Raw genomic sequence first — 27501 nt, 5'->3', positions numbered from 1 at the left:
GAATCTCACTTAGAAGAGGGAATAAGATAATCATAATAGGCAGATGGAGGGAAAGAATTGTGAGGGAGAGGGGATGTAGAGGGAAGTGGGGGAAATCTCAGGATCAGGTGTGGGGAGGGACAAGAGAAATGACTAGATTATCATGAGAATGAATGGAAATCTGCAAATGACAGAAGTGAGGAGGTGGGCAGGCATCTCTAGGTTGTGTCAGAGACCTGGGATAAGGGAGGCTCTCAAGAATCAATGGAGGTGACCTTAGCTGTAATACATAGCATTGGGGAACTAGAAACTTAAGAGGCCACCTCCTCTAGCCAGGCAGAAATCCCAGTAGAGGGACAGGAACACCAATTCATCCACAAAACCTTCACCCCAATATTTGTCTGCAAGAAATGTGGGGATGGAGATGGAGCAGAGACTGAGGGGAACGGCCAATGAATAACCTGCACAACTTCAGACCCATCCCATGAGCAAGCACCCATCCCTGACACTATTTATGCTTGCTGGCAGGAGTGTAACATGACTATCCTCTGAGAGTCTCCACCCTGCAGCTGACTGACATGAATGCACATACCCACAGCAAAAGAGTAGATGGAGCTTGGAGACTCTTATGGAAGAGTAGAGGGAAGGATTCATGGCCCAGAAGGCAGTAGTAAATCCACAGAGTCAACCAACCTGGATCCCTGTGGTTCTCAGAGACTGAATCACCAAACAAAGAGCATATATGATCTAGACCTAGGCCTCCCCACACATATGTAGCAGATATGTAGCTTCAGCTTCATGTGGGTCTTGAGCAAGTAGAATCGGGCTATCTCACAAGCTGTTGCCTGTCTATGGGATATGTTCTTCTAGCTGAGCTGCTTTGTTTGGCCTCAGTGGGAAAGGAACCACCAGAAAGACTTGATGTGCCAGGGTGGGGGGGTACCCAGGGGGCCCACCCTCTCAGAGGATAAGGGAAGGGGGGAGGGGGGAGGATTGTGGACGAGGGAGCAATGAACAGAATATAAAGCCAATAAAATAAGAGTATCTATGATGTCTACATAGTTCTTTTTATTAAAGATACTTAAATTAAATAAAAAATATAATTACACTATTTCTCCCTTTCCTTTCCTCTGTCCAATCTTTTCTATATATCCACTCCACTTGCTTTTTCTCAGATTCATAGCCAGTAGTTTATTCTATAAGACTTATTGTTACATATATTTATAGGTACATAAATATTTAAATACAACCTGGTGAGTCTGTTTGGTATACTTATATGTATATGATATCAAGGATAATTATTTAAAATAAAATAACCAATTAGGAGAATCTTTCCTTGGGAAGGGTAATTCGTCCCTTCTCTACATTCTCTAATTGTCAGAGTTCTTAGTCTAGGGTGTGGTCCCATGAGATTAACTCCGTTCACCTTTGTCTACTGCTGTTGTCACTGTCTTCTTTAGGCAGCCATATTGCTGAGGTATTATGAATACCTTCTCTGACATTTCTCAGAGAAGCACTCTAACAACAGACTTTCCTGTTCTCTGGTTCTTGGAATCCTTCTGACTTCTGAAATGCTTCCTGAGCCTTAGGTACAAGAGTTGTAAGCTACACATATGTGTGGCATATGAGTACTTACAATGAATTGGTTTAATTCCAGTGGTTTAAGTTAACTAACATTTACTTAAGTGGCAGTGGGATGCTCTCTTCTGCAATCCATGATTTCAATACCTCTGGGAAGTAGGCTAGGGCTAGGGTTCAGGTTAGAGTTAGTGTAACGAGGAAGTAGACAGAGGGGGAGAAAAACTTGGCCAGGAATACATCTAAGAGAAGATTAATATTCAGAATGAATAAGAGTTAAAAACATAAGTCAAGAAAATAAATGACCTAAGGTAAAAGTGGGTAGACCCAATGTCTGGTATGGATCTGAACAAGAGCTTTTAATAGAAAAGTAAGAGTCACTAAGAAATATCTTAAAAGGTGTTTTTCTTCCTTAGTACATAGGGAAACACATGTTTAAGAAGAAAAAAAAACTTTGAAGATTCATCTCACCCCTGTCAGAATGTCTAAGATAAATCAACAAAACAACTAACAAAAAAATGCTGGCCAGAGTGTGAAGAAAATAAAACCTTCATTTGTTGTAGATGGGGATGGAAAATGCTACTCTGGAAATCAGTATGGAGATTCTACCATATGTTTATACCACTCCCTCCCATGTTCACAAAGGCCTTGACATCTTATTTCACAGTCACTTGTCCACCCATGTCCATTGCCCATCGCATCTCCTATTCACAATAGCCCTGATATTGAAATAACCTAAATGCTCTTCAACAGATGAGTGGAAACGTGGATCATAGACACAACAGAACACTAGTTAGCTATAAAGAACAATGACAACATGTGAGTATATAACTGGGAGAATTCTCAACGGGAGACATAAAAATAAACTATGAGGGGAGGGAGAGAGAGAAGCACTAGAGAGTGGAATAGAGGGAAACAAATGATAGGAACAGAGAAAGAGGAAAAGAAAGAGGAGCTTTAACTGTAAGAAGAGGGCTCAACACAGGAGAAAGAGGAAGAAAATTAACTCTATCAATGCTTGAGAAGCCATAAGGAATCAATGTATCCAAATTTATATATAATACATATAAATATTATATTATATAAAATATTTTTATTAGATATTTACTTTATTTACATTTCAAATGCTATCCTGAAAGTTCCCTATACCCTGCCCCTGCCCTGCTCCACTACCCACCCACTCCTGCTTCTTGGCCCTGGCATTCCCCTGTACTGGGGCATATAAAGTTTGCAAGACCAAGGGGCCTCTCTTCCCACTGATGGCCAACTAGGCCATCTTCTGATACATATGCAGCTAGAGACAGGAGCTCTGGGGGTACTGGTTATTTCATATTGTTGTTCCACCTATAGGGTTGCAGACCCCTTCAGCTCCTTGGGTACTTTCTCTAGCTCCTCCATTGGGGGCCCTATGTTCCATCCTATACATGACTGTGAGCATCCACTTCTGTATTTGCCAGACACTGACATAGCCTCACTCGAGACAGCTATATCAGGGTCCTTTCAGCAAAATCTTGCTGGCATATGCAATAGTGTCTGGGTTTGGTGGCTGACTATGGGATGGATCCCCAGGTGGGGTAGTCTCTGGATGGTCCATCCTTTCGTCTTAGCTCCAAACTTTGTCTCTGTAACTCCTTCCTCGTGTGTTTTGTTGTATATTCTAGGGAGGAATGAAGTATCCACACTTTGGTCTTTCTTCTTTTTTTTTTTTAATTTTTTTTATTAGGTATTTTCCTCATTTACATTTTCAATGCTATCCCAAAGGTCCCCCATACCCACCCCCCCCATCCCCTACCCACCCACTCCCCCTTTTTGGCCCTGGCGTTCCCCTGTACTGGGGCATATAAAGTTTGCAAGTCCAATGGGCCTCTCTTTGCAGTGATGGCCAACTAGGCCATCTTTTGATACATATGCAGCTAAAGACAAGAGCTCCCGGGTACTGGTTAGTTCATATTGTTGTTCCACCTATAGGGTTGCAGTTCCCTACAGCTCCTTGGGTAATTTCTCTAGCTCCTCCATTAGGGGCCGTGTGACCCATCCAATAGCTGACTGTGATCATCCACTTCTGTGTTTGCTAGGCCCCGGCATAGTCTCACAAGAGAGAGCTATAACTGGGTCCTTTCAGCGAAATCTTGCTAGTGTATGCAATGGTGTCAGCATTTGGAAGCTGATTATGGGATGGATCCCTGCATATGGCAGTCACTAGGTGGTCCATCCTTTCGTCACAGCTCGAAATTTTGTCTCTGTAACTCCTTCTATGGGTGTTTTGTTCCCATTTCTAAGAAAGGGTAAAGTGTCCACACTTTGGTCTTCGTTCTTCTTGAATTTCATGCGTTTGGCAAGTTGTATCTTATATCTTGGGTATCCTAAGTTAACCCCATTAAAAAATGGGGCTCAGAGCTGAACAAAGAATTCTCACCTGAGGAATACCGAATGGCAGAAAAACACCTGAAAAAATGTTCAACATCCTTAATCATCAGGGAAATGCAAATCAAAACAACACTGAGATTCCACTTCACTCCAGTCAGAATGGCTAAGATCAAAAACTCAGGTGACAGCAGATGTTGGCAAGGATGTGGAGAAAGGGGAACACTCCTCCATTGTTGGTGGGATCGCAAGCTTGTACAACCACTCTGGAAATCAGTCTGGCGGTTCCTCAGAAAATTGGACATAGTACTACCGGAGGATCCCACAATACCTCTCCTGGGCATATATCCAGAAGATGTCCCAACCGGTAAGAAGAACACATGCTCCACTATGTTCATAGCAGCCTTGTTTATAATAGCCAGAAGCTGGAAAGAACCCAGATGCCCCTCAACAGAGGAATGGATACAGAAAATGTGGTACATTTACACAATGGAATACTACTCAGCTATTTAAAAAATGAATTTATGAAATTCCTAGGCAAATGGATGGACCTGGAGGATATCATCCTGAGTGAAGTAATACATTCACAAAGGAACTCTCACAATATGTACTCACTTTGGTCTTTTTTCTTCTTGATTTTCTTGTGTTTTTCAAATTGTATCTTGGGTATTCTAAGTTTCTGGGCTAATATCCCCTTATCAGAGAATGCATATCAAGTGACTTCTTTTGTGACTGGGTTACCTCACTAAGGATGATATACTCCAGATACATCCATTTGCCCAAGAATTTCATAAATCCATTGTTTTTAATAGCTGAATAGTACTCCATTGTGTAAATGTACCACATTTTCTGTATGCATTCTTCTGTTGAGGGACATCTGGGTTCTTTCTAGCTTCTGGCTATTATAAATAAGGCTGCTGTGAACATAGTGGAGCATGTGTCCTCATTAACAGTTGGAGAATCTTCTGGGTATATGTGCAGGAGAGATATTGCTGGATCTTCTGGTAGTACTATGTCCAATTTTCTGAGGAACCACAAGACTGATTTCCAGAGTGGTTGTACAAGCTTTTTTAAATTAAATTATGCAATTTCAGCTGTGTAGGGGTGGTTCTAATCTTAAACTCCTGTTCCTCAATTGGTTCTTGATCTGTCAGTAAAGAAAGTCATGGGCCAGTTGCTGGGCAGAAGTATAGGCAAGACTTTTGTGTCCCTGGGGAAAGGGGAGATGCATGAAAGGAAAGAAGGGAGTTTGTCATTCTTTGGAGAGAACCAGGCAACCATGTGAGCTCTCAGGAGGAGCAGTGGGCTGTGGCCACCCATAAAGGTGGGTTGTCCGAGATGTCTAGCAGGGACTAGTTTCAACTAAGTTAATGCAGGTAGGAGGAGCACAGCTAAGAGTTATGATATGGGTATGTTTTTCCAGGTGGAAGATAGTAGTGCCCAGCAATTGTGCCAAGAAGGCAAGTTGAAAATGAACAACTCTCTCTCTCTCTCTCTCTCTCTCTCTCTCTCTCTCTCTCTCTGTGTGTGTGTGTGTGTGTGTGTGTGTGTGTGTGTGTGTGTCTTTTATCCATGGATTCAAGGGAAGCTGGGAGGGGCCTGATAGCATGGCTACTTCCCAGAGCTAAAGCAAGGTAGTGAAGTTACATGCAATACAACTGACTCTTATTTTCCCAACATCTATACTATCTAACAAAACCCCAGCACTAAACAAAAGAAATTTACTTCCTAGTTGTTGGTCAGTGGAGTCCTAGAGCCTTCCAAAGCAATATATATGCCTTGACTATTGTCTTTGATCGTCTCTAAGAAATTAAAGAAGTATATATTACCGAAGACACAATGCACTTCAGATACAGGCCTTCAAGGATTCAAACTTGATCTGAGCTGAAAGCCTTTTCTCTAAGAACCAGAGTCCATAATGTCAGAAGAGACTAATCAAGGTGCCAAGGGAGGGATAGCACTAATAGTTTTACCTTGCTGTGGTGCCTATGAACCACAATAATGACCAGCATGGCAAGACAGCCTCAGGGGACAATAACTGTACTGATAGATTTATGGTAACTAACAGTTGCCTAATTGGACTTAAGGTCTGCCAAACACTAGAGAAACCATGTGTTATATTAGCAATCTACAAAAATATTTCTGAAGGAATATATACAAATAACTAGGAGAGAAATTGGGTGATGGGTGATATACTTAATTACCAGAAAAATTGAGATTCAGACCACACTCATCAAGAAGACAAAAGAGGATCTGGGAAGATGACAATATGTGTAAAATCCTTGCTACATGAGCATAGATACCTGAGTTTGGCATTCCAGCACTGATATAAAAATCTTAGCATGGTGGCATATGTCTGTATACTCAGCACTGAGACAGAGGTCTAGATGGCTCCCTGGGAATAATGCACAGCCATTCTGGGTGAAATAGTGAGCTACAGGTTCAATGAGAAACCGTGTCTCAAAAACTAAGGTGGAGAGCAACTAGGAAGAAGTCCATATCAAACAATGGCTTCCATGCATGCAAAACCTCCAATACACACACAAGCACACGTGCACACACATGCACACATATGGCATAGGGAGAAATTGAGAAATAACACAGGTAATAAGTACTGGTGATGTCAAGGATGTGAAATAAAGGGACTATTTACACTGTGTAAACATAAATCCAGACACACTAAACCTGATAGAAGGGGACATGGGGATTAGCCTTGAACTCATTGGGCACAGGAGAAGACTTTGTTAACAGAACACTGTTAGCACAGGCACTAAAATGAATTAATAAATGGGATCTAATGAAACTGAAATTTTAAGTCAGCATCATGGCTCTCAGGTATATTGGGTTATCCATGGCTTCCTGTGGTGGGAGAACTGTATTCTAATGGTGTCAAAGTATACTGGCTTTTGCTGCTTATGGTCTCATGGTTGCCTCATGCCATTTGGTTATCTCTGCTATTAACTGGTCTGGATACCTCTGTCTGGAGTCTACCTCCTGTGTCCCTAGGTTGTGGCAGCTTTCCTGGAGACCTGTGGCCCTAGCTGTAGCAGATCTCCTGGGAGGCCTTCAGGTTGTGGGGTCTGGTGCCTTTGGTGCAACAGATGTCCTGGGAAGCCTTCAGTCTGTGGAGTCTCCTAAGGGAAAGACACACTCATGATCTGTACTGGCAGAAGGCCGTAAGATCTGATTTAAATATTATATAATGCATACATGTATTGAAACATCATATATGCCATAAATATGTTTAATTTATATATAATCATTATACTTTTTCATGGGCATGGAGGCAAATTTTGGAGGAAAGGGAGCTAAGGAGTAAAAGAAACATGGGATAGGACTTGACAGTCTTCTGATGTTCTTATTTAATGCCGTTGTTATTAGAAAGACTTCTTTTACATCTTTATGAGTCATGGATTATTAAAGGTGTACTTACTGTGTTAAAGCGTATAATGTAATAAAATAAACTAGTTTCATGCATTTAGAATTAATATATAAAATATGGCAACTTACAAAATGTGTAAAATATCAAAAGATTTCTGGAATTGCATCCAACATGTAGTGACCAAATCTCCACATTCTTATTACAGATTAAAAATGGCAATATATGAAAATGTCATTAATAGAGTGAAACAAGTGATAAGTAGACATTGACAAGCATAAAACTCAAAAGTTCTTGTATTTTAAAATCCATAATATAAGCAGGCACAAGCATAATAGAGAAAGTAAAAGTCTATAGACATGGCAAACATAAGTCCCAGAGGTGCACATCCAGAATCCACACGAAGGAGTCAGAGATTACAGTCCAGTCTTATAATTTCAGCTCTATGAAAAATGGAGACAGGACTACTGACAGCTTGACAGGGAGACCCTGTGTTGAAAGAAAGGAAGGAAGGAAGGGAGGGAGGGAGGGAGGAAGGAAGGAAGGAAGGAAGGAAGGAAGGAAGGAAGGAAGGAAGGAAGGAAGGAAGGGAGAACAAGATAAGTTAAGTGAGAAAAAACATTCCTGACTAGGGCCCCACAAAGGCATGGGCACACACACTCATATACATATGCACACACTCACATTGAGCCACATACATGTGAGCCTGCACATATGTAAATATGCATGCACAATCATACAATAGACACAACCAAAGATTACATAATAAGCCAATTCTTTGATCTTTCACAAAACAGAAATTTTGAATGCCTAATGGAAAGGTGTTCAACATCCTTAGTTTCCTGAAAATTTTAAGGCAGAATCCACGAAACCACAATAAAATGCCATTACGTGGTGACCAGGATGATGGGGTTCTTTAGAAAAAGAACCCACAAGATTAGCATTACTGATTTTCCCTTTGCCTTGGCCTCCAATATGGTTTGGCACAGAACTGTTACTAATTTTGTCTTTGTTTATAATTTGATATTTTGGTCATCATGGATTTTTTTCCTTTTTATTTGAAAAGGTGCTTACTGAAATATTGTTTATCTTGATTTATTACCTTTTAAATATACCATTAAGTGTTGTGCCATAAAAGAGTACTACTATATTTTATTTAGTCTATTTCTAGACTTTCTGACTGGGTTATTTTGGTGGCTAGAAATTTAGAGAAAGAAGTATCCATTATTCTGCTCCCTGTCCTTCAATTCTCTCAGACTTGCGTGCTTTCTGCAGTGACTCCAGGTTACATGTTCATGTCTGAAGATTTAGAGTTAAGATTCACAGATGAGAGAGAGGTGGTATTTGTCCTTCTGGATCTGGGTTATCTCAATACGATTTTCTAGTTGCATCCATTTAACTGAGCATTTCATAACGTTGTGTTTTGCATCTGAAGACAGTTCTGCAGTGTGTATATTGCTGCACTTTCGTTATCTATGCATCTGTTGAAGGGTCGCTCTGACTGCTTTCCTTTCCTGGCTACAGTGGATAGGGCAGCAATGAGCACTGCTGATCAACAGCTCTGTTAGCAGAGCTTAGAGACCACGGTGCGCATGTCAAGGGCTGGTGGTGCTGAGCCCTTGACAGGGTGGTGCTGTTTTCATTTATTTTTCCCCTAATTGCCAAAGATGATGAACATTTTTTGAGATATTTCTTATCCATTAGTGTTTCTTTTATCGAAACTCCTTGGTTAGTTTTTTTTTTTTTTTAATTCTTCACATATTCTGGATATTTAACTTCTGTCAGCTGCACAGCTAGAACAGCGCCTCTCCCATTCTGTAGGTTTCTTCTTCAGTAGATTAATTGTTTTTATCTGTAAAGAACCCTCTTTTAGTTTCATGAGGAGACTGTCAATTACTGGACTTAATCCCTGCACAAATAAAATCCTATTCAGAAACATGAGAGGCTTAGTAAGGATGTTGAGTAAAACCTTAGGGTCTCATATTATTTTATGTTTATGCTGTCTCTCCCAAAGGATTGAAGCTAAGTCCCTGTCGATGAAGATACCACATACTTTGGACACAGTACTCAGAAGGGACCAACTGTATGTAACCTGAGCTCCTCCTTTTTTTCACTACCAGAAGTTCCTATGCAAGCTGTCAAAGGAGGGAATTGGTCAATAGTCCTCCCCATGGAGGACTAACCATGGAGTACTAAACCTCAAAGTAGAACTATAGCACAGCTTTTGTATATATGATTCAATAAAAGTCACAGAATAGGAGACAAAATAATTGTTAAGAACCAGATGAACAAAATGTCTACTGAGAGATGTTCTTTCCTAGAAATGACAGAGAAGCTATCAAGAGTATCTCAACAAGATGTAGGGGAACACCAGGGCCAAAAAGGGGGAATGGGTGGGTAGGGGAGTGGGGGGGGTGGGAGGCTTTTGGGATAGCATTGGAAATGTAATTGAGGAAAAAAAAAAGATGTCTGCTCAAACAAGACCCAAGCAATGACAAAAGTAATAGACATGGTATCATGAAAGGGGAGAAATCTAACAGAGCCCCATCCTAGACAAAGAGACTACATACAGGCAATGAATGACTGCAGAGAGAATTAGAACTTTGCCATGAGCACTGTAGCTTGTTATCCAATACCAAGTGATCAGTCTTATAATAATACACATGAGTGGCACTAAAATAGAGTGAGTGTTTATATTTATGTATGCATACACACACACACACACACACACACACACACCTTCTTGTGGCAGACTATATTAAGATCATAGAAGAAAGAGCCACTTGTCTATGCTGGCTTACATTTAATTCTTGCTGGCAAGTCCATTCTTTCCCTGGCATTACAGCCTATATCTTCAGGATTCCAGCATCTACTGTGGACCAATTGAGACATCCAGTCTTTTGGATGAAGCAACTGCTGGACTCTTAGACTTTCTATTAGTAAACAGCAATTGTTGGACCACCTGGACCACAGCCTATAAGCCACTCTCATAAATCTCATATACATGCATATGAATATATTAACATATTCATTCTATTAATTTTTTTCTCTGGAGAAAGCTGACAAGTGTAACCATTGACAAAAACAAAAAAGAGAAACCCAACTCTTTCTAAAAATAAAACTAAAGCAAGAAAGTAATATCACATAATCGCTTTACATTAACAAAGAATTATGTGATTATTTTTTAAAAAGACAATGACATGGGAAACTGAAACAATACAGTGATAAGAAAGGAGCAGGCTAAGAAGGAGACATCAAATAATCAAACACTAAAGCAACTTCTAAGGGAGCAGCAAAAGAAGGAGAAAAGATAAGTGTGCCCAATGCAGACAAATGTGAGAAGCTTAGCGTAGTCTCTGGATTCAAAGGAAATTCAAAAATGTAATCTAATTATAGAAAATATAATTCACTGTGTCTAGAGAGTTCAAGTGTGCTTCCTTTTTATAGGATAAGAGATTAAACTATAGGTATTGGTCCTCTGAACTTTAAACTCACTTTGAAATCCTGAGAGAAACTTTGTTGCCATGATTCTTATTCTTTTATATATATATTTCTTTATTTAACTTTCTAAGACATGTTTTGTTTCTCATATACTATAAGACATTTTGGTGTATGAATTTATTTTAATGCCTTTGTCTAGTTTAGTATCAGGCTATGATTACGTCTGATAATAAGTTACAAAAAATTACATTTGTTTTAACTTTCTGGAAGACTTACACAAAAAAAAGCTATTATTGTCTCCTTAAAAACTTGGTAGGATTTACCAATGAAGTCATCTAAGCCTGGATTCATGTGAATCAGAGTATTATTAGCTACAAGCTGAGTTTCATTAATAGCTATAGATGTTATTACCTTCTGCATCTCTTATCAGTGAGTTTTGGTTGTTTCGTGGCTTTCATATATTTTTTTTATTTCATCCAAGTTGCCTAATGATTTGCATAGTGCTGTTACTAATGATTATCATGGTGTTATCTGTTAATAATCATTCACATAGTGCTTTCTATTACTAATATTTGTCATCTGCATTTTCATTATCTTGGTTCTGAAGTAATTTTAGAGGTTATCACTTTCACGGAGTTTGGAGCACTAGATTTTAAACTTGTTGATTTTTTTCTATTGCCCTTTCATTTTGGGTTTCAGAGTTTTGGGACAGATATTCATTATTCCCTGTCTTCTTCTTAGTTCGAGCTTCATTTATGCCATACACTTTTTAAGTTTTTGTGAAGTGGAAAGCCAAGAAATAGCATGTTCTTCAATTTATCAAAACATTTTGTACCAAAATGTTTCCCTTAGTACTGTGTTACTCTGGGATATTTCTATTTTCACAAAGTGCAAAATAATTTCTCATTCCCCTTACTAAGAGAGCTATCTATCTTACAGCAACAGGCTATGTAGTAATGTGTTAGTTTTCAAATATTTGCAAGCTTTTAAAGTTTATTCTATTACTGGCCTTTAATTCTCAGTTCTCAGAAAATGGGCATCATATGATTTGAATCCGTTTAAACTTAAAAAGACTTGATATATGACCCAGAACCGAATCAATTTCAATCTGTATTTGTGCCTCTGGAAATAATGTGCATGGTTGACAGTGCACAGAACTACTTCCTCTTCGTTTTCCTATGGTTTGGTTTAAACTTAAGCTGAGGTGACACCCTTTTCCTTCCCTTTGTTTTACTCTATTCCTGTTATGCTAAACTGTTAAGTTCCTCATGTGAAATCTGTTAGGGCTGGTGTTTCAAGTCTAACCCTAAGAAACTAGAGGATGGGAAACCTTTGCAAGGTATGTGTTCAAATTCTTGTCTTTCTGAATAAGGGAATTTCTAAATTTCTGAAAATCTGGGTCTAAAGAACATGCCTATAGAACTACAATTTTAGTACCCATTTCAGAGGGGGTCAGCTGGGCTCAATGAGCAAGAGGTGAAGAGGTGGAGAGGGTAAGAACTGTCATTGTGCTCTTGTGCTCTCAAAAGCTGAGACAGCACATTTTGAGGGAGCACATCTTAAAACCAACAACTATTAGAAGGCAGAGCAGACATCAAAGTATGGCAAAAAGCATGGTATGTCTCCCTCATCACACTGTTTGGTTGAAGGGATGACCATATAACTCTACTAGAGTTAATGAATAAGAAAAATGCCAGGAAGCTGAGTTGCTCCCTACTGACCCTGAAAGGGCCTGCCACAGAAATTAATACAATGGGGTGAACATTTAAACCGAAGACAGGAGTCCACATGATAACCTTCATTTCAAAACTGCACACACTACTGTTTCCAGCAATGTCGAGCTGGGCTGTCCTTACATCATTTAATGTTTCCAATTAAATTGCTTTAGAGTGTATGCTTAATTATGGCAATCCAAAAGAGTCCTAATTTATAATGTTCTACAAATTTTTTTTCCAACTTTCTCAACACAAAACTATTCTGAATGGAAACGAGGGCAAATATACATTAAGAGAAATGTTGCTGGATTGAAAAAAAAAGGTAATGGAAGTTCAAAAAACCAAAAAAACAGGAAGCCTACAGCAAAGACCACTAAAATATGCTTAGTGGCAACTTTCCTCGTCGTTAGGAAATACAACAATAAGAAGATGGCAGGATTAACACCTGACTACCCATAATACTCTTCCAAGGTTGATAGTATGGAGGTCTGTGGCTACAAACGGAGAATAAACCTAAGCCAGAGAATAAATTGTCAGTAAACCCAATAAGATATATGGACAATATTTGAGGAAAAAATAAAGTTTGGAGACAGCCGGCCACCTTCCCGGTGAGAGCACGGGGGTCTACCTGGCCTGAGAGGTTTGTGGCACAGGCGCCGGCGGGAGCCTTCTTGGCTCCGGGACTCCGCGGAGGGCAGGCTGCACGGGTGACCGTGTGGAATACAGAGTGCCAGCTGTTTCTGGGACGGGCGAGAGAGTCGCAGAGCTTCTGGGCGGCGCCATCTTCAGCTCCAGACAGCCGGCCACCTTCCTGGTGAGAGCACGGGGGTCTGCCTGGCCTGAGAGGTTTGTGGCACAGGCGCCGGCGGGAGCCTTCTTGGCTCCGAGACTCCGCGGAGGGCAGGCTGCACGGGTGACCGTGTGGAATACAGAGTGCCAGCTGTTTCTGGGACGGGCGAGAGAGTCGCAGAGCTTCTGGGCGGCGCCATCTTCAGCTCCAGACAGCCGGCCACCTTCCTGGTGAGAGCACGGGGTCTGCCTGGCCTGAGAGGTTTGTGGCACAGGCGCCGGCGGGAGCCTTCTTGGCTCCGGGACTCCGCGGAGGGCAGGCTGCACGGGTGACCGTGTGGAATACAGAGTGCCAGCTGTTTCTGGGACGGGCGAGAGAGTCGCAGAGCTTCTGGGCGGCGCCATCTTCAGCTCCAGACAGCCGGCCACCTTCCTGGTGAGAGCACGGGGGTCTGCCTGGCCTGAGAGGTTTGTGGCACAGGCGCCGGCGGGAGCCTTCTTGGCTCCGGGACTCCGCGGAGGGCAGGCTGCACGGGTGACCGTGTGGAATACAGAGTGCCAGCCGTTTCTGGGACGGGCGAGAGAGTCGCAGAGATTCTGGGGCGGCACCATCCTCAGCTCCAGACAACCAGCCACCTTCCCGGCAAGAGCCACAGAGCTTCTGAGGCTGCGACATCTTCGACTCCAGACAACTGGCCACCTTCCTGGCCAAAGCAACACAGCTTCTGGGAAAGATTCTGTTTTGGGCCTTCACCTTCAGCCAGGAGGAGGTCCAAACACCAGATAACTGTACACCTTCCCTGAGAGAGGAGAGCTTGCCTACAGAGACTGCTCTGACCACTGAAACTCAGAGAAGAGAGCTTGTCTCCCACGCCTGCTGATAGAGGGTAACAAAATCAACAGAGGAACAATCTTTTAACAAAGACAACTATAACAACTAACTCCAGAGATTGCCAGATGGCGAAAGGTAAACGTAAGAATCCTACTAACAGAAGCCAGGACCACTCACCATCATCAGAACCCAGAACGCCCACTTCGCCCAATCCAGGACACCCTAACACACCTGAAAAGGTAGACCTGGATTTAAAAGCATATCTCATGATGATGGTAGAGGACATAAAGAAGGAATTCAACAACTCACTTAAAGAAATACAGGAGAACACTGCTAAAGAGTTACAAGTCCTTAAAGAAAAACAGGAAAACACTGCTAAAGAGTTACAAGTCCTTAAAGAAAAACAGGAAAACACAACCAAACAGGTAGAAGTCCTTATAGAAAAACAGGAAAACACATCCAAACAGGTGATGGAAATGAACAAAACCATACTAGACCTAAAAAGGGAAGTAGACACAATAAAGAAAACCCAAAGTGAGGCGACGCTGGAGATAGAAACCCTAGGAAAGAAATCTGGAACCATAGATGCCAGCATCAGCAACAGAATACAAGAGATGGAAGAGAGAATCTCAGGTGCAGAAGACTCCATAGAGAACATCGGCACAACAATCAAAGAAAATGGAAAATGCAAAAAGATCCTAACTCAAAACATCCAGGAAATACAGGACACAATGAGAAGACCAAACCTACGGATAATAGGAGTGGATGAGAATGAAGATTTTCAACTCAAAGGACCAGCAAACATCTTCAACAAAATTATTGAAGAAAACTTCCCAAATCTAAAGAAAGAGATGCCCATGAACATACAAGAAGCCTACAGAACTCCAAATAGACTGGACCAGAAAAGAAATTCCTCCCGACACATAATAATCAGAACACCAAATGCACTAAATAAAGATAGAATACTAAAAGCAGTAAGGGAAAAAGGTCAAGTAACATATAAAGGCAAGCCTATCAGAATTACACCAGATTTTTCACCAGAGACTATGAAAGCCAGAAGAGCCTGGTCAGATGTTATACAGACACTAAGAGAACATAAATGCCAGCCCAGGCTACTATACCCAGCCAAACTCTCAATTACCATAGATGGAGAAACCAAAGTATTCCACGACAAAACTAAATTCACCCATTATCTCTCCACGAATCCAGCCCTTCAAAGGATAATAACAGAAAAAAAACAATACAAGGACGGGAACCACGCCCTAGAAAAAACAAGAAGATAATCCATCAACAAACCTAAAAGAAGACAACCACAAGAACAGAATGCCAACTTTAACAACAAAAATAACAGGAAGCAACAATTACCTTTCCTTAATATCTCTTAATATCAATGGACTCAATTCCCCAATAAAAAGACATAGACTAACAGACTGGCTACACAAACAGGACCCAACATTCTGCTGCTTACAGGAAACCCATCTCAGGGAAAAAGACAGACACTACCTCAGAGTGAAAGGCTGGAAAACAATTTTCCAAGCAAATGGTCTGAAGAAACAGGCTGGAGTAGCCATTCTAATATCGGATAAAATCGACTTCCAACCCAAAGTTATCAAAAAAGATAAGGAGGGACACTTCATACTCATCAAAGGTAAAATCCTCCAAGAGGAACTCTCAATTCTGAATATCTACGCTCCAAATGCAAGGGCAGCCACATTCATTAAAGACACTTTAGTAAAGCTCAAAGCACACATTGCACCTCACACAATAATAGTGGGAGACCTCAACACACCACTTTCATCAATGGACAGATCGTGGAAACAGAAACTAAACAGGGACACAGTGAAACTAACAGAAGTTATGAAACAAATGGACCTGACAGATATCTACAGAATATTTAATCCTAAAACAAAAGGATATACCTTCTTCTCAGCACCTCACGGGACCTGCTCCAAAATTGACCATATAATTGGTCACAAAATAAGCCTCAACAGATACAAAAATATTGAAATTGTCCCATGTATCCTATCAGACCACCATGGCCTAAGACTGATCTTCAATAACAACATTAAGAATGGAAAGCCAACATTCACGTGGAAACTGAACAACACTCTTCTCAATGATACCTTGGTCAAGGAAGGAATAAAGAAAGAAATTAAAGACTTTTTAGAGTTTAATGAAAATGAAGCCACAACGTACCCAAACCTTTGGGACACAATGAAAGCATTTCTAAGAGGGAAACTCATAGCTCTGAGTACCTCCAAGAAGAAACGGGAGAGAGCACATACTAGCAGCTTGACAACACATCTAAAAGCTCTAGAAAAAAAGGAAGCAAATTCACCCAAGAGGAGTAGACGGCAGGAAATAATCAAACTCAGGGGTGAAATTAACCAAGTGGAAACAAGAAGAACTATTCAAAGAATTAACCAAACGAGGAGTTGGTTCTTTGAGAAAATCAACAAGATAGATAAACCCTTAGCTAGACTCACTAGAGGGCAAAGGGACAAAATCCTAATCAACAAAATCAGAAATGAAAAGGGAGACATAACAACAGATCCTGAAGAAATCCAAAACACCATCAGATCCTTCTACAAAAGCTTATACTCAACAAAACTGGAAAACCTGGATGAAATGGACAAATTTCTGGACAGATACCAGGTACCAAAGTTGAATCAGGATCAAGTTGACCTTCTAAACAGTCCCATATCCCCTAAAGAAATAGAAGCAGTTATTAATAGTCTCCCAACCAAAAAAAGCCCAGGACCAGATGGGTTTAGTGCAGAGTTCTATCAGACCTTCAAAGAAGATCTAATTCCAGTTCTGCACAAACTATTTCACAAGATAGAAGTAGAAGGTACTCTACCCAACTCATTTTATGAAGCCACTATTACTCTGATACCTAAACCACAGAAAGATCCAACAAAGATAGAGAACTTCAGACCAATTTCTCTTATGAATATCGATGCAAAAATCCTTAATAAAATTCTCGCTAACCGAATCCAAGAACACATTAAAGAAATCATCCATCCTGACCAAGTAGGTTTTATTCCAGGGATGCAGGGATGGTTTAATATACGAAAATCCATCAATGTAATCCATTATATAAACAAACTCAAAGACAAAAACCACATGATCATCTCGTTAGATGCAGAAAAAGCATTTGACAAGATCCAACACCCATTCATGATAAAAGTTTTGGAAAGATCAGGAATTCAAGGCCCATACCTAAACATAATAAAAGCAATCTACAGCAAACCAGTAGCCAACATCAAAGTAAATGGAGAGAAGCTGGAAGCAATCCCACTAAAATCAGGGACTAGACAAGGCTGCCCACTTTCTCCCTACCTTTTCAACATAGTACTTGAAGTATTAGCCAGAGCAATTCGACAACAAAAGGAGATCAAGGGGATACAAATTGGAAAAGAGGAAGTCAAAATATCACTTTTTGCAGATGATATGATAGTATATATAAGTGACCCTAAAAATTCCACCAGAGAACTCCTAAACCTGATAAACAGCTTTGGTGAAGTAGCTGGATATAAAATTAACTCAAACAAGTCAATGGCCTTTCTCTACACAAAGAATAAACAGGCTGAGAAAGAAATTAGGGAAACAACACCGTTCTCAATAGTCACAAATAATATAAAATATCTCGGCGTGACTCTAACTAAGGAAGTAAAAGATCTGTATGATAAAAACTTCAAGTCTCTGAAGAAAGAAATTAAAGAAGATCTCAGAAGATGGAAAGATCTCCCATGCTCATGGATTGGCAGGATCAACATTGTAAAAATGGCTATCTTGCCAAAAGCAATCTACAGATTCAATGCAATCCCCATCAAAATTCCAACTCAATTCTTCAACGAATTAGAAGGAGCAATTTGCAAATTCATCTGGAATAACAAAAAACCTAGGATAGCAAAAACTCTTCTCAAGGATAAAAGAACCTCTGGTGGAATCACCATGCCTGACCTAAAGCTTTACTACAGGGCAATTGTGATAAAAACTGCATGGTACTGGTATAGAGACAGACAAGTAGACCAATGGAATAGAATTGAAGACCCAGAAATGAACCCACACACCTATGGTCACTTGATCTTCGACAAGGGAGCTAAAACCATCCAGTGGAAGAAAGACAGCATTTTCAACAATTGGTGCTGGCACAACTGGTTGTTATCATGTAGAAGAATGCGAATCGATCCATACTTATCTCCTTGTACTAAGGTCAAATCTAAGTGGATCAAGGAACTTCACATAAAACCAGAGACACTGAAACTTATAGAGGAGAAAGTGGGGAAAAGCCTTGAAGATATGGGTACAGGGGAAAGATTCCTGAACAGAACAGCAATGGCTTGCTCTGTAAGATCGAGAATTGACAAATGGGACCTAATGAAACTCCAAAGTTTCTGCAAGGCAAAAGACACCGTCAATAGGACAAAAAGACCACCAACAGATTGGGAAAGGATCTTTACCTATCCTAAATCAGATAGGGGACTAATATCCAACATATATAAAGAACTCAAGAAGGTGGACTTCAGAAAATCAAATCACCCCATTAAAAAATGGGGCTCAGAACTGAACAAAGAATTCTCACCTGAGGAATACCGAATGGCAGAGAAGCACCTGAAAAAATGCTCAACATCCTTAATCATCAGGGAAATGCAAATCAAAACAACCCTGAGATTCCACCTCACACCAGTCAGAATGGCTAAGATCAAAAATTCAGGTGACAGCAGATGCTGGCGTGGATGTGGAGAAAGAGGAACACTCCTCCATTGTTGGTGGGATTGCAGGCTTGTACAACCACTCTGGAGATCAGTCTGGCGGTTCCTCAGAAAACTGGATATAGTACTACCGGAGGATCCAGCAATACCTCTCCTGGGCATATATCCAGAAGATGCCCCAACTGGTAAGAAGGACACATGCTCCACTATGTTCATAGCAGCCTTATTTATAATAGCCAGAAGCTGGAAGGAACCCAGATGCCCCTCAACAGAGGAATGGATACAGAAGATGTGGTACATCTACACAATGGAGTACTACTCAGCTATTAAAAAGAATGAATTTATGAAATTCCTGGCCAAATGGATGGACCTGGAGGGCATCATCCTGAGTGAGGTAACACATTCACAAAGGAACTCACACAATATGTACTCACTGATAAGTGGATATTAGCCCAAAACCTAAGATACCCAAGATATAAGATACAATTTCCTAAACACATGAAACTCAAGAAAAATGAAGACTGAAGTGTGAACACTATGCCCCTCCTTAGAAGTGGGAGCAAAACACCCTTGGAAGGAGTTACAGAGACAAAGTTTGGAGTTGAGATAAAAGGATGGACCATGTAGACACTACCATATCCGGGGATCCATCCCATAATCAGCTTCCAAATGCTGACACCATTGCATACACTAGCAAGATTATGCTGAAAGGACCCTGATATAGCTGTCTCTTGTCAGAGTATGCCTGGGCCTAGCAAACATAGAAGTGGATGCTCACAGTCGGCTATTGGATGGATCACATGGCCCCCAATGAAGGAGCTAGAGAAAGTACCAAAGAAGCTAAAGGGATCTGCAACCCTATAGGTGGAACAACATTATGAACTAACCAGTACCCCGGAGCTCTTGACTCTAGCTGCATATGCATCAAAAGATGGCCTAGTCGGCCATCACTGGAAAGAGAGGCCCATTGGACACGCAAACTTTATATGCCCCAGTACAGGGGAACGCCAGGGCCATAAAAGGGGAGTGGGTGGGTAGGGGAGAGGGGGTGGGTGGCTATGGGGGACTTTTGGTATAGCATTGCAAATGTAAATGAGCGAAATACCTAATAAAAAATGGAAAAAAAAAAAAAAGAAAAAAAAAAAAAAAAAAAAAAGATGGCCTAGTCGGCCATCACTGGAAAGAGAGGCCCATTGGACTTGCAAACTTTATATGCCCCAGTACAGGGGAACGCCAGGGCCAAAAAAAATGGGAGTGGGTGGGTAGGGGAGTGAGGGGGGAGGGTATGGGGGACTTTTGGGATAGCATTGGAAATGTAATTGAGGAAAATACGTAATAAATAAATAAATAAATGAATAAATAAAAAAAAAAAATAAAGTTTGTCTGTGAGATATCAAGGGAAAACTTTGCAAAGTAAAGCTAAAACAGCGCCCTGGGGAATTAGGTCAGGAGAACCAATTGTTGTATATTTTTCTTGGGTGGAGGAGTGGGTGGGAGAGTGTGTGGGGGACTTTTGGAATAGCATTGGAGATGCAAATGAAATAAATACCCAATAAAATAAATAAATTAAATAAATAAATAAATAAATAAATAAATAAGATAAAGGCATGAAAGCCAGAACACAATTATTAGAGGAAAATGTTATCTGGCCAAATGATGTCTTTACTCATACTCAAGGTAAAGTGCAAAGACTAGCCATTCGTTGGCTTGCAGTTTCTAATATTGAGTCAATGACTCACTCTCTGCTCTTATATTTAAACTTTTCATTTTAGGCCAAGACAAAACATGATGGTTGTAGTGGCTATTCCTGGTTGTCAACTTGACAATATTTGGAATGAACTACAATCCGGAATTGGAAGGCTCATCAGTGACCCTTATCTGGAGGCTTGGAGATCCTTATCTGTATCTTGGTTTGAAGATCTTGAGCCATAGTGGCTATGGATTCCAGAAGATTGAATCTCCGAGTTTAAGGAACACACCTTTAATCTGGGCTATGCCTTTCATCTGGAATTAAAGGTGTGGTGGAACACACCTTTAATCTGGGCTACACCTTCTGCTGGAGACAATATAAGGACATTGGAAGAAGGGAGTCTAGCTCTTGCTCTTGCTCCTTCGCCTGCTTGCTGCGTGAGACTGAGTAACTGCTAGATCCTTGGACTTCCATTCACAGCTGCGACTGAACAATTGTTGGGAATTGGGCTGCCGACTGTAAGTAATCAATAAATTCCTTTACTATCTAGAGACTATCCATAAGTTCTGTGACTCTAGAGAACCCTGACTAATACAATGGTTATTTATAAATTTCTACATGGAATAGCATACACTATGAGAGGAGAGAATATACTGACTACTTTCCCCTTTCCCACATTCCACATGATCTATAAAGGACTTAATACACATCCACTCATAAAATATGTTACACACAAATAAAATATTAGACTGATACCTAAACCACACAACAATCCAACAAAGAAAGAGACTTTCAGACCAATTTCCTTTATGAATATCGATGCAAAACTACTCAATAAGATTCTCATAAACAGAATCCAAGAACACATCATCAGTCTAGTGTGCAGACAGATGACTCTTACACCACCCCTCAATGTTTTTAACGATTCACAAATGCCTTGAAGAAATTGCACAACAATCATGATTGCTTGCTGCCTCCATGCACCCCAACTCTCAAAAGTGTGACCTTAGCCATGACAGTGGGTCTTTGCCTATACCTCTTCCCAGCTGAGCCAGAGAAGGAACCCTTTCACTGACTTCTCGTTAGAGGAACTGTTGTGAATGATGTTTATGGGGCCCAAACTGTGATTTCTGCAAACCCAATCTGCTTGTATGAAGATAGTAGGAATAAACACTCTTTTTGAGCTGCTTGGAGATACTTTAGCTTCCTGGCCTAGTATTGCAACATTGGGCATGATACTATATTCCCCTTCTTGCCTCCTTTTGATATCCATCATTAGTTGAGTAGGCTGAGATAGTAAACTGAAGAAGTAATGCAAGAGATGAGGGCAGGACTCTGGTGGTATAGACATGGGAATGGCTGCAATGCTGTTGAAAAAGTAGACAGCATTATCCATAAATAAAGCAGGGACTCATGAGAGAAGGTAGCAGCAGAGACAGACTTAGTTAAAGAGTCATGGCAACAGCCAGTAATAGGAATAGCTAATAGGACAATAGCAAAGGCTGGTGACAAATGAGGTTGTAGCTAGCAGTGGCAGCCATTGCAGCAACCATAGCAACGAGAAGCCATATTATGTTTTGGAGTTCAGTCATTTCAGGGGTGGGAAAAAGTAAGGAAGCCCAGAACACCTAACTTAAAAACGTAGAAGCTTGCTAGTTGCTGAACAACTTGTAGAGAGTGATGTCAGGAATTAAGGGCCAAGAAAGTCTCAGACATCTAAGCCCAAGAGCTGTAACAGAAGCCATGCTCAATGGCTGGAAAAATCCCAACACATAGGTCTGGTGATAGAAATTCTAGCCAATAGCAAGGGCTGGGAATCCCAGTTTTCCTAGATTGACACTAAAGTCATAAGGCAGGTTACCGTGTAGCTCAGGGTCCCAGTACCCCAGTGTTGCACAAGACCTGTTACAGTGCTACCTGCCACAGGGATAAGGGTCACCCTGCTGTTCTAGGCTGTCTGCCCATGCTGTCCACTGATGGTTGAAGTCAAGTGTTACAAAAGCTGCTAAGGATCTGAGCTAGAAGAGCTTCTCCTCACCCACCCGTGACCTCATTGTGATAGAACACAGGATCCCGGCCAGCAGACTAGTACTAGTAGCACTGTCCTCATTTTGAGGCCACTCCCAGGAACTCAGCCTTCCGGTCTGGGTCTGCTCCTTCATGTGGGAGCAGAAGCAGCTGAAGGGGAAGCAGCAATGGCAAGGCTCAGAACACACCCACACAATTGCTTCCCTGCTCCTGAACATCAGCTGTTGAGCGGGGGAATGAAGCCAGAATTATCACCAGCTGTTTCCCAAGCTGTTTTGGCAGCAATTCATAAAAGAATAGACTCCCCAGGCATATTCTTGAGTAATGTTACCAAAGCAGAAGCACTGTCTCCAGAAATATACAATACAGAAAAGAGACAAGTGGGCTCCACTTTTTACCTTCCAATCTGCATGCCACTCTCTACCAAACTCCTAATCTAGGATTTATGTTAGTCACCAACACTTGAACTGCCTTCTTTTGCTTTCTCTGTGAATTTTGATGCCTCCTCTTTCTTATTAACTAAATCCAACTAGAACTGGTTTTGACATGTCATGCTGGATCTAGGAGCAAGGAGTCAGACAATTAAAGCAGCTGGAATTTTTTTTCCATTGTAGCTTTGGTTAATTACTACACCATAATTTACTTTGAAGGTTATCAGAGAGAAGTTCTCCCAAACAGTAAATGGTAGGTCAGATTTCAGAATTATCTGTTCCCTAAAATTGGTTCCCTATATGTAGCTTAGAGAAAATAAGAGAGGAGATTCAGCCTGTGATACAAATGATAGCTGAAGTTTCTTACTAGAGCCAATGAAAACAAGAAATGGAGTTGATGATGATGTTTTAAGTATGTGCACACATCTACACACATTGCTACCTACATTGTACCTCAGAATTTGTACAGACTTGGTAGAAAGTCCCTTAAGATCATAGCAAAAATAATTATTGTTCATTGGACAGAATATGAGTTCATTTAGAAACATGTCACATGGACTCTTACAACAAAGAATATTTGGAAATGAGCTGTGTTTAACAAGGAAGAAAGTCGAGTAAAATTTCCATACCAAAAGTTTATTGAGAAGTCAGAGCTAAAGGAAATGCTACTTACTCTCATTTTCCTTTGAGGGTTTTTCCAAAAACACTCAAGATATCTCACATGTTTCAGTGCATGACTGCTTTCTTGCCAAATCTAACTTGAAACATTATATTCTAAATATACATGTCACATAATCATGAATATCCTTTCCTTACTTGAATGAGGTCTGGCCAAACATTTTCCTGGCAGTTGTTATAACTATAAGAATACACTAGGATATTATGAAGCCAGCCAAAAATTAGTAGGCTAACTGCCATGTAAGAATATGAAGATATTTATTTGATCAATATTAACAGGCTTTATGAGACAGTCAGTATAGCATAGACATTAATTTTCTAGCATTTTTCAATCTTCTTACTGATAGAAAAAGAAAGAAAACTTCAGTCTGGCAAAGTACCACTATAAAGTTAATTAATCTCTTTATTTTATCTAATAAGGAAGAAGAAATCTCAACATGTAAAAATAAAAAGGAAAAGTACATTCATATTCAGTAGCAACACATTAGGGTTTCATTAAACAAACAAAAAATATCTGTTCTCCTCTGACTATGTCACTTACCTCAGGATGGTGATGTTCTTCACATGAATGCCATTTATTCCTGTCAGGTGCCTTACTGTACCAGCTCTGACCTCCACTCTACGGCTCAATCCACGCTCCATGAACTCACATCCCTTCCTTACTCTCAAGAAGGACAGAAAGAGTTAAGTCTATGCATGGTGTAGCAATGGGCTACAGTTTTTTCTTTTGTAAACTGCCATTTATCAGACTGAAAAAAAATGCCTCTTTTTTTTTCTCTTAGAATTTTTCCCTCATCATGAATGGATATTAAATTTTGTCAGAAGATTTTTTTCTGCATCAACTGAAATGATCATATGTTTCTTTTCTTTCAGTCTGTCAGCAGAGTGAATTCAGCAGATTGTGTTGATTCATTTTCAAAAGTTAATACAATCTTGTATATTTAGGGTAAGTCCTACCTGGCCATGTATTATAGGCTATGCTGTTGAGTCAGGTTTAGTATTTTCCATTGATGTTCACAGGGATACTGGCCCATGGTTTCTTTATGACACAGGTGTCTCTTTAGCTTGGTTATTAGGGTACAGCTTGTCTTGTGAAATCAGGTGGAAGCTCTTTCCACTTTGTATTGGTAAAATTCTGCTGCCAGATAAGGTACAAAAACTGTGGGTAAGATTATACTCCTGCTGAGTCTTAAGCTCCGGATACTGCACGGCTTTAATCAGAGATACCGCAAGGCTCTTCCCCTCTCCATTCTTTACTGCTTCTCTGCTCTGCTTTCCTCTTTTGGTGGCATTTGTTTCTACAGTCTCTGCTGCTTTACTCTTTTCTCTTCAGCAGCTTTCCCCTTCCCATTCTTTACAACCCTTCCCTAACGGATAAGCATTCGTACTAGATTTCTTCACAGAATTCACTGTAGGCCTGGTTGGCTAATGGGCTATATAGCTTTCCAACTCTTAGTCAAGAGTTATTTGTTCTACAACTGAGGCGATAATCAGCTTGACTCTATTCAATATCTGATATGTTATAAGCTCTCTCCATTTCATTATGGAACACATATCATTTACAGCCTAGGTAAACTTTAGGGTTTATGTGATGTTGTGGCTTCAATATGTAAGGTTCCAATAAGCCTGGGTGTCTGAACACTTGTTCTTCAGTGAGTGGCACTGTTTTTGAAAAGTTACAGAACATGTACAGATTAGAGACTTATTAGAGGAAGTGTGTCACTAGTGTCAAGTGACTGGCCCAACTCCCTGGGTTATCTATCTGCTTCCTGACTCTGTGTGATCAGCTAGCCTCCACCCCCTTTGGTCATGATTTCCCCACCATGATAGTATGTACTCTGGAGCTTTAAGTCAGAATAAGCCCTTCATTCTTTGCATTAATTCTTCTCTGATATATCGTCACAATTGTGAGAAAGGTAACTAATACCTTTCTGGGCAGCTGTTTCTAGTCCCAAGTTGTCCTCCTATCAAGCTCCTCTCCATGTTGCTCCCTTCTGCCCAATACCCTGCCTCAGGTCTAGCAATTGTGGTCAGACCTAACTCAATCTTCTCAATATGCAGAGAATATGGGATTTTATGGGGTTCCTTCTGTACTCCTACAGTCAGCAGCCATTTACTATCGTGTCTAGTCAAGTTCACTCTTGAGTGTCCTGCCCTCCGGTCACCTTATACAGCAATTCCAGAAGTATGATTTTTAAAACACTATCCTTACAATCCCAATGTGATGAAACTTGTTCAATTGGACAGTGTATTAATTTTAAAATAATATTATATTAATGTACTCAAAGCTTGACTAAAAGCTAATTTCATTGGGTCAAAAAGTATTAGAAGAAATTACAAAGAAAGTGCACATTAGTGAATGTCTAGAAGCCAGCTATCAAATGATAATAACCAAGCTCATTTTCCTAGGAAAAATATTAGTTTTAATAATCATCTTTCCCTAAATTCAAATGAGAAGTGGACATAACAAAGGTCTGTGAATATGTTAACATTTACATGAAGCTTAGATGTCCAGCTTTTAATGTTGAACAAGTTTTATAACTAATGAGATGCAAGAATCTTTTAGTTACTAATTATAATTATTTACACTGTTAGGTAATGAACTAGATAATCAAATAATTGATCTCACTTTAATTTTTTATTTTTATAAATATTGATCTCAGTGAAAATTTCCTATCTTTTATTGGACTATGACTAAAAGATACAAACCTTTACTCAATTTCAATGGAACATTTGAAACAGCATTTCCAAGGTCACTAAAAAGTACAAATTTTTTTTGTGTCTAAGATCAATGCTACTGAGAGTCATGTCAAATTTATTTTAATGTGTCAGCTTAAAGTGGTGGAATGTTTTGAATAAATTAGACAAGTTGAATACTTGGTCGCTAAAAACTGGGCTTTCCTTGCTCTAAAATTTTCTGTATATCATGAAAGAACACTGTTCTCTTCCTGCTACTGGGAGGAGAATCTCTATGAACGTGAATTGATATTTATTTTTAGAATATAAAGTTGAAAAGAAGTCAGTATATAATAGTTCCCATATGGAAGAGATGGCATTAAGTGTCATATTTAAATCGCATGTAATATTATTCTTATTTGCATTTATTTCACAATAGTTAGGCATTAATTTCCTCAAAATGACAACTGACATTCTTTTTGTGTTCAGTAAAATTCCTTAAAACCTGTGAGTTTCATTCTCTCTCTCTCTCTCTCTCTCTCTCTCTCTCTCTCTCTCTCTCTCTTTCACTATAACTGTGCTGTATTGCAAGTGCACTATAATCTGGCTAACCCCCCATCACTTAACAAGTTTAACCTAAATTACAGGAAAGCAATTTAACCTACAAAGAAAATTTAACTTGCAGATACTCCAGACATGAGATCATCTAGGGGCCATGAGCAGATCCTTGGAGTTTGGCTAGCAGTACAAATTACAAATGTACCATGCCTCACACATGAACCCATGGAGTCAATCAAGAGCAAGATGAATTTCTTACCAGAACATACGCTCAAGAACCCTACTGAAGTTTGAACCCTGGGGCCTCAATATGTTTTCTGGTTGACTGCAAGTTAATGAGACATTAAATGTTATTGATGACAATGTAGTAGCCAGGATAACTCTCACACAATGCTTTTTTATCTACTTATAGAATTCACTATCCAACATTATTTCATCTCATATATTGGCCACCTATATGATATTTAATATGCTCCTGTAATTAATATTCTTTCTCATACCACCCCTATGAAGATCATTGTGATGTCTGCTCTCAGTCCTTTAACTCAGATGCATTCTGATGACACCCGATGAAAAGGATGTTCATGAGAAACTCTCATGCCCATTTGTAATTGGAAAATCCAGGAAACACCATTTGACTAATCA

This window comes from Mus musculus, chromosome 1 (genome assembly GCF_000001635.26).
Source record: "Mus musculus strain C57BL/6J chromosome 1, GRCm38.p6 C57BL/6J".
Classification (NCBI taxonomy): domain Eukaryota; kingdom Metazoa; phylum Chordata; class Mammalia; order Rodentia; family Muridae; genus Mus; species Mus musculus.
The sequence above is the reverse complement of the archived record's forward strand: the minus strand, read 5'-3'. Positions refer to the sequence as shown.